Source organism: Telmatherina bonti, assembly GCF_933228915.1.
Source record: "Telmatherina bonti genome assembly, chromosome: 22".
Taxonomy (NCBI): domain Eukaryota; kingdom Metazoa; phylum Chordata; class Actinopteri; order Atheriniformes; family Telmatherinidae; genus Telmatherina; species Telmatherina bonti.
Window position 1 is genome coordinate 25,910,040 of NC_136631.1, and position 7,978 is coordinate 25,918,017.

The following is a 7,978-nucleotide window of genomic DNA, read 5'->3' on the forward strand; positions in this document are numbered from 1 at the left end:
GAGCAGTGAATTAAAAGTTTGTATTTTCTCATATCCTGCTATATTAGACATTAGTTCACTTTCAGAGCTTGAATGATAATAGTGGGGCTGCTGTCCATTGTCTGATAATAATTCTGCATCCTGTTAGCATGGCCAGCTGGCACTAAAGCCTGCTTAGCCACCTAAATGAAGGTTTTTGGGGAGATTATATTCAGCAAATATCTGGCGACTAAGTGTCCAATTAGATGGATGCAGGGTCCTATATTTCAGTGTTACTCAATCTAGGTCCTCAGGACAAGAGGTGTATAAAGTAGAAGTAAAAATTAAGTGGAAGTCTTGCCATTATACCTGTGAACTTAGAACAGGTATTTTCACTAATGGGCATGTTTACCTTGCAGTAGAGCTGAGCAAATTAAATTCACCTGGTCTAGTGACTGGTTGGAAAGAGCTGCCGGACAAGACTTCTGCTTTCTACTTCTACTTTATACACCTCTGCTCGGGACCCATTGTCTTGCATGTCTTAGACAAGTTACTATGCTCCAATACATCCGATTCAGATTCATCAACTTCCTCATCACATTCTGTTTAAGCATGTTAATGAGCCATTTAATTCAGGGGTTTTAATTTGGGTTACCTCTAAATTATGCAGGGAAGTGGGTCTCGAGGACCAGGATTAAGAAACACTGCTCTAGTTAGTAAGTTGGGTCTTAATTTCTCATGCAGGTAGTGTACTAGTTGAACAAATCTCCATTCAGTTGTTCTTAAATGGTTTACCCAATATCTCTTTCCATGCCACTTTCTGTCCCTCCAATTTAGGTTCATTGCCATTGAAAGCTCAAGTTTTCCTTCATTTATACATGACATCCTGGAGTTCCATCTCTTGAATTTCATTGTTTTTATCCGGAGGTTTTGAACGGGAAATTTTTTCCAAAAATCTGCTTCAGCCAAGTTATTTTATTGTTTCAGGAGACTAGATGTTACCATCTGACTGTTTTCATATGAATCCCCCAAACATAAAATTCCCTCTTTTGGACACCAGTACCAATAAAATGACTTATTTTATTTTGGGATTACACCATACAGATGATGCAAATGTAAAAGAAAAAAGCATTGCCTTTAATGTAAATGTGTGCCAGTCTTAATCAGTTACTTTAAAAATTCAACCACAATGAGTTTACTGTCAAAAATGTGTGACAAGGTCACATCCATTATCTGTGGAGAAACAAAAGAATAGAACTGAACGTCACATTCTCCAAAAGCAATGGAGAAGTGGAAGTCTTGCCATTATACCTGTGAACTTTCTCTTTTGTGTGAACTCTCATGTGTTCATGAAGATTTGTCTTAAAGTGGAACTATTAGTGCATTTCAGGCTAATTTAATTTGATTTCTGAGACCAGAAGGGCTGGGATTGATCGAGTTATTGTCACAAATCGCTTTATTTACTTCAGACCGACCCTCTCTGTAGGCTGTCAGATCAGCCTGTGGGCAAAACGAGTGGATTGAGACTCTTCCGCATTAAGCCCCGCCTCCCGCCACTGTACTACATCGGGAGCGCACACCGCAACTGCTTTCCCCGTTATTGTGACATCTCATAAACAGAAGGATTAGGCTAATATGAACTCAATAAAAAAACAAAATACAATGTCAACACATAGCATACAGCCCTACATGTTGGAACCTGAATCAGACCCTGAAAACAAAGTGGAAAACAGCAACCCACAGCAACGAATGCAGCAGGATGTCTCTCTTTGGTAAACTCACCAGCCATCGTTGGAAATAACTTTATCCCACGTTTTACACCCGCCTGATGTATTTGTACATGCCCTTGTTAACCAGTAGAAGGTAACCAATCACCGAACCTTATCCCCCGGGATGTCTCAAGGAGAAAAAGTAGAAAAAACTCTCTAAAACAACGCGTTTTTCGTCGCCATGGTAACCGAACGGAGAGCGTGCTGGAACTCAAACTCAAACATGCGTTTAGGTGATAAAAAACAGTGCCGTTCACATGTCTGATGAGGATTCAACACTGTAACACTGTAGAAAGCTCAGAAAACTCCAAATACCATAATAGCGCCTCTTTAAAGTTGAACTTTATTCCACTTTATTCTTCACAACTAAAGGGTTTCTCTCCTGTAAGGACTCTCATGTATGCTTTTAGGCTTATCTTCTGGCTAAAATTTTTTCCGCCCTGCGATGGACTGGCGAGCTGTCCAGGGTGTACCCTGCCTGTCGCCCAAAAGCCAGCTGGGATAGGCTCCAGCTTCCCCGCAACCCTGAATTGGATTTAGCGGTTTAGAAAATGAATGAATGAATGAATGAATGAATAAATTTTTTTCCCACAACATTCACAGCTGAACGGTTTCTCTCCTACGTGGACTCTGATGCGTGTCTGAAGATTTATCTTTTGGGTGAACCTTTCGCCACATTTATCACAACCGAAGGCTTTCTCTGTTGTGTAAATTCTCATGTGTGTTTTGAAATTGTTCTTATAGCTAAATCTTAGTCCACATGTGTAACAGCGGATTGGTTTCTCTCCAGTGTGGATCAACATGTGTGATGAGAGATGTGCCTTTTGGTGAAATCTCTGTCCACATCTGCTACAACAGAACGGTCTCTCTCCTGTATGCCTTCTTGTGTTAGCCTTCAGAGCTATCTTTTATTCAATGCTTTATCCACAATCATCACAAATAAATTGAGTCTGTTCTGTGTGAACTCTTATTTGCTTCTTTAGATTAGCGCTTTGTTTAAATCTTTGTCCACAGTCATCACAACTGGACGGTTTCTCTCCTGTGTGGACTCTGGTGTGTGTGTCAAGGTTTGTCTTATCATCGAATCTTTGTCCACAATGGTCATAACTGGAAGGTTTTCCCCTGTGTGGAGTCTCAAATGCCTTTTAAGAGCTGTCTTTTGTGAAAATGTATGTCTACAATCATCACAACTGAATGGTTTCTTGCCTGCTTGAACTCTCTCATGTGCTTAAAGGTTTGTCTTGTGGTTAAATCTTTTTCTACATTCATGGCAACTAAATTGTTTCTCTCCTGTGTGGACAATCATGTGTCTTTTCTGAGTTATCTTTTGGTTAAATCTTTATCTCCAATAATCTCAACAGAGTAGTTTCTGTCTCTTGTGGACACTGTGTTCAGTTTCAGGTGCAAACTGTGGCAAAGGTTTCTGTCAGCCTTCATTATCTTCACTGATTTCAGTCAGTCTGAAAACTTCTCAGAAGTATGTGGATCTGGACTCCAGCTTTGTTTTCTTGAACAAAGAAGTCCTCCCAATTAGTTAATTTTTTGTAACCGTTCAGATGAGGTGCTAGTTGCAGACCCCACCTCTCTGTTGACTTCAGATTGAAGAAACTGAGTTCTGAGGGGTTTTTCTTCATCATCTTCAATCTTGAGGTAAACTTCCCTGAATGGGATCCTGGTAACATTCTGAATGCCAGAGACCTCCTCTGGTTCCCACTTTATGGAAATATGTTCTGGGGCCCTGCTGGTCCAGACTAGATCATACTGGACTTCTGCTTTTATCATCAAAAGCTGATTTTCGTTTGCAGGGAGCCCAAAAACACAAAAATTCATTATTGACTAGTAGACCTACATAATACATGATATATACATGATAACCCAGATGTTACTGGTGTCAATTAAATTCAATTAATTTTTGAGTTATCTTGAACACAAGCAAACAAACAAACAGATAAATGACAGGTAAAACTTGGTGAAGGTAAATATCACCAGGTGTGAGCGCTTCCAGTTTCAGTAGTTTGCTGGTCTGTGGCATTAGGTGAATATACACAATGCCACCACATTTCTTATTATGGTGGCAATGCAAGTTAAGTGTTTTACACTTAACTACTGGACTACAGACCAGTTGCTCTGACATCTCACATCATGAATTCACCTCGCTGTCACATGGGCGGCTGTAGGAGGAAGCGCAGTCGGCTTGTAACTGGGAAGTTGGGAGTTCCATTCCAGGCTTCCCCTGACGATGTGCCAAAGTGTCCTTTGGTAAGACACTGAACCCTAAGTTGCCCCCGATGTGCCTATCGTGGTATTAGCGTGTGGATAAAAGCGTCTGCTAAATGACTGTAGAATAGTAGAATGAAAGTCCTGGAGAGAATCTTACTGGCTCACCTCAACAAGCAAGTAAACACCTTTCAGGACCCATTACAGTTTGCATATCGTAATGGACTTGCGGTTGAAGATGCCGTCATATACCTGCTCCAGAGAGCACACTCTCATCTGGACCATTCAGGCAGCACTCTGAGGGTCATGTTCTTTGATTTCTCAAGTGTTTTTAATACCATTCAGCCTGCTTTGTTATGGGAGAAGCTCCATAAATTCCAGGTGGATTCCTCCACAACCACCTGGATGTATCAGGGATGAACAAGAAGCAGAGTACAGAGAACTGGTCAGTTTGTTAAATGGTGTGGTGACAATCATCTCATATTAAATAGCACCAAAACAAAAGAGATGATTGTTGACTTCAGGAGGAACAAGAAGAAACAAAGCACTGTTTCCATCCTGGGAGAGGAGGTGTGGGTGGTGGAGGAATACCAGTATCTTGGAGTTCAGCTGGACAACAAACTGGACTGGAAATGCAACACTGACTACATCTACAAGAAAGGTCAGAGCAGACTGTACTTCTTAAGGAAGCTGAGATGGTTTAACGTCTGCACCAAGATGTTGCATATCTTCTATAAGTCTGTTGTGGAGAGTGCAGTCAGCTTTGCAGCATCTGCTGGGGTAGTAGCATCAGAACCAGAGACTTGAAGAGAATCAACAAACTGATCCAGAAAGCTGCTTCTGTGCTTGGAGTAACTCTGGAGCCGCTGGAGCTGATTGTCCAAAGAAGAATGCTGCACAAGCTGATGAAGATGATGGAGGAGTCTTCACACCTTCTCCACAACACAGTGATGAAACAACAAAGTGTGTTCAGTGAGAGGCTTCTTCAGGTCCGATGCAAGACTGAAAGATACAGAAGATCATTCCTGCCAGCAGCCATCAGCCTCTGGAACAAGACCTCCTTAAATGAATTATTATCATGTACTACAATATTGAAATTCCCTTTGGGATTAATAAAGTATTTCTCATTTCATTCATTTTCATTTTCATTTTGTTTTCTTAAGTTGTGTATTTAGTTAATATTATTTCCTACCCAGCCTTCTGTAATTTTGGTTTTGCTCAGCGCTATCTGATGCTCAGCAGTTGCTGATTTGAGCACTTGTTTTTCTAAAATATCTACATTTCAGTGACCTGTATTGTATGAATTGGGTTAGATTCTGTTCATCAGTTCTCAGTTCCATTTTCACTCAGAAACCAAACCCCCGTCTTTCCATTTCTCCCAGAAGGTCTCTCCTTTCTGCCTCATAATGTCTGCAAGTAATCAAACTCTGTTTCAGGTCCTGACAGTCCTCACAAAAACAAGTTGGGTGTTTCTTCTACAATTCTCGGTATACTTTTCCATAATTGTGTCATCTCTTTAATTTCCTCCTGGAGTGCTTCTAGCACCAACTCTGATTTGATTTGAAGGTAAACGTCTGCCTCTTGTCTTCTGATTCCAGTGTTGTTGCTACTGGTTGGAAAATAAATTCCACCTGCACAATTTCATTCTCTTCCTATTTTGCTAGTCAAATATTTCTCATTATGTTTTCTCATTTCACGGCTATCTTATCTCCTTTTTCTTGTTTTCTGTTGCCTTTTAATATCCGTATGAAATCAGATAGAACTTAATGCAATCTAGGTGGTTTTTTTTGTTGTTTTTTTTCATTTTGAGTTGTGACTATATCTGCTGTGATACTATGCAGAGCTAAAACTAAATCATTACATTTCTGCATACAGGCATTGTGACAGCAGTGCCTACAGCCACACATGGGTGATATTAAAATGCACCACACACATACACTTAGATTTATTTTGTTTAACCAGGATTTACAGAGAGATTTACAGACAATATTTTTGTTAGACATTAGTGTACACTAGTTTAATTTAGCATCACAACAATTCTGGAATAGCGCCATTTTAGTTTGTTGTGGTGGTATTTATTCATTTGTGTTCTTTTCCTTTAAGTTTCAGTAGCGCCAGTCCCTTGGCTGTGAACCCGCAGGTGACCAGGGTGGAGCCAGCTAATTGGACCAGACCAGTGGCAGAAACGGGAGGGGGAATCTAGGGTTTTCTTTTGTTCATTTAGTTAGTTTTTGTGTGTCATCTGCTTTGTCTGTTGTTGTTTGGGCTGATCAGCCACTATTTAAGTTTCCCCTTGTGTGTCATTTATTAGGTCAGTTGGTTTCATTTGGTTGTTATAGTTACTTCTGTTACAAGTTCTTTGGTTATAGTTTTGTTAAGTTGACCTCTTTTATGGGCCTGATTTATTCATTTATGTTAAAACAACTTTTTCTTTTTTGGATCATAATAAAAACCATATTTTTGAACTTTAAACCTCTGCCTGAATGTTCTTCGCTGCTCGGCCCATCACAGGCATTAAAAGGCATATAAATGAGCTGCAAACATCAGGAATGTTTGATGTCTGCACCTCTCACTTCTGTAAATAAGGACCATTTGCTTATGGTTACTGTAGTCTCTGTTTCATCTGTAAAATCAGATACTTTCCTTGTATTTGAAAAGGTCACTGATCACATCAGCTCTTTTATTAGAAGCCTAAACATTTAACGTGCACTGCCAGAGTGATAATGCAAGATCATGATGTAGTTTGACAAAAATATTATATATTTGCCATTACCATGCATCTCCTTTCTGATCAAAATGAAATATTTGTATAATTCCCTTTTCCCAGATGACCTGAATGACCCTCTTATATGGATGACTGTCTCCAAGCCCCTTCAGATTTATCTAATAATTTGCAAGCATATGCTTCCTTCAAAGATTTAGCAACATTTCTCCTGCTTCAGCTTTAAGTGCATGCAGTGTCAATGTTTTCATTTCTCCAAGACAACCCAATAAAGCAAAAGAACTCACTTCAATCAGCTTCACAAGTAAAGAGGCTGTTTCTGATCAATTCTCTGTACTCAAACATATTATTCTTGATGCTGGCCAAATATTTCATTTGAGGTTTTGTCTGCTTTCAATTTTCTTCTCCCTCACGTCTTCTGCATGTTTTGGATTTATTCCCTCCTTCATCTTCAGTCAAAATTTACACAAACAAAAAATTTCTACTCTTTTTTTTTTTTTTTTTTTAATTGATCTGATGTCATTTCATAATCACGATCTTCATGATGGTAATAAACACAGCCTTTATTGTTTTGATAGAGTTTAAATCCCAAATTTCATCCCCAAACCTAGCATTTCTAGTTTTCATGCATAAATGTTTCCATCTGTCCATTGCTTGTTGCAAACAATGAGCTTTCATCATCCTGCCATATATGGATATAATTCTGAATATATTCTTCTTAAAAACTGAAAATGAGGTTGGCTTCAATTATCTACTGAGATGTCCTATTAAAGACATGTTAACACTTTTCTTATTTTTTTTTGGAGGTGTACATGTAGCCTTAGGTGTATTTCCATGCTATACTTGGCTGGGGCACAGGTGCACAATCATTTTGTATAATACTCTGCAAATGAAGAGAGGCTCTCATCTCACATACTGAAAAAGACTTGAAGCAGCCTCATTTGTTCACGTTCTGATGGGAATAAAGAAAGTGGTTAGAGTGAGTCTTCAAAACACATGCAATCATGAATGAGAACACATGGGGCAAAAACTGTTTTACATTTAAGCATAAAAGGCATCGAACTTAAGGAATGAACCAATCTGGCAAAGAACCAGTTAAAAAAAAAAAATCATCTTCAGCTATTTTGTGACTAATACACTTTTGTAAAATCACACAATTTCTTCTGATTTCTTTAGTTGCTTTTTCTGAAATGATAATTGATAACACTGTCTGGCAAACATAAAATAGTATATTATACTAACAGGTTGATTACCAAAGAGTCAATGGCCAGAAAATTGCCTGACTCAGCAGGATGTGCAGTATGTTATTTAA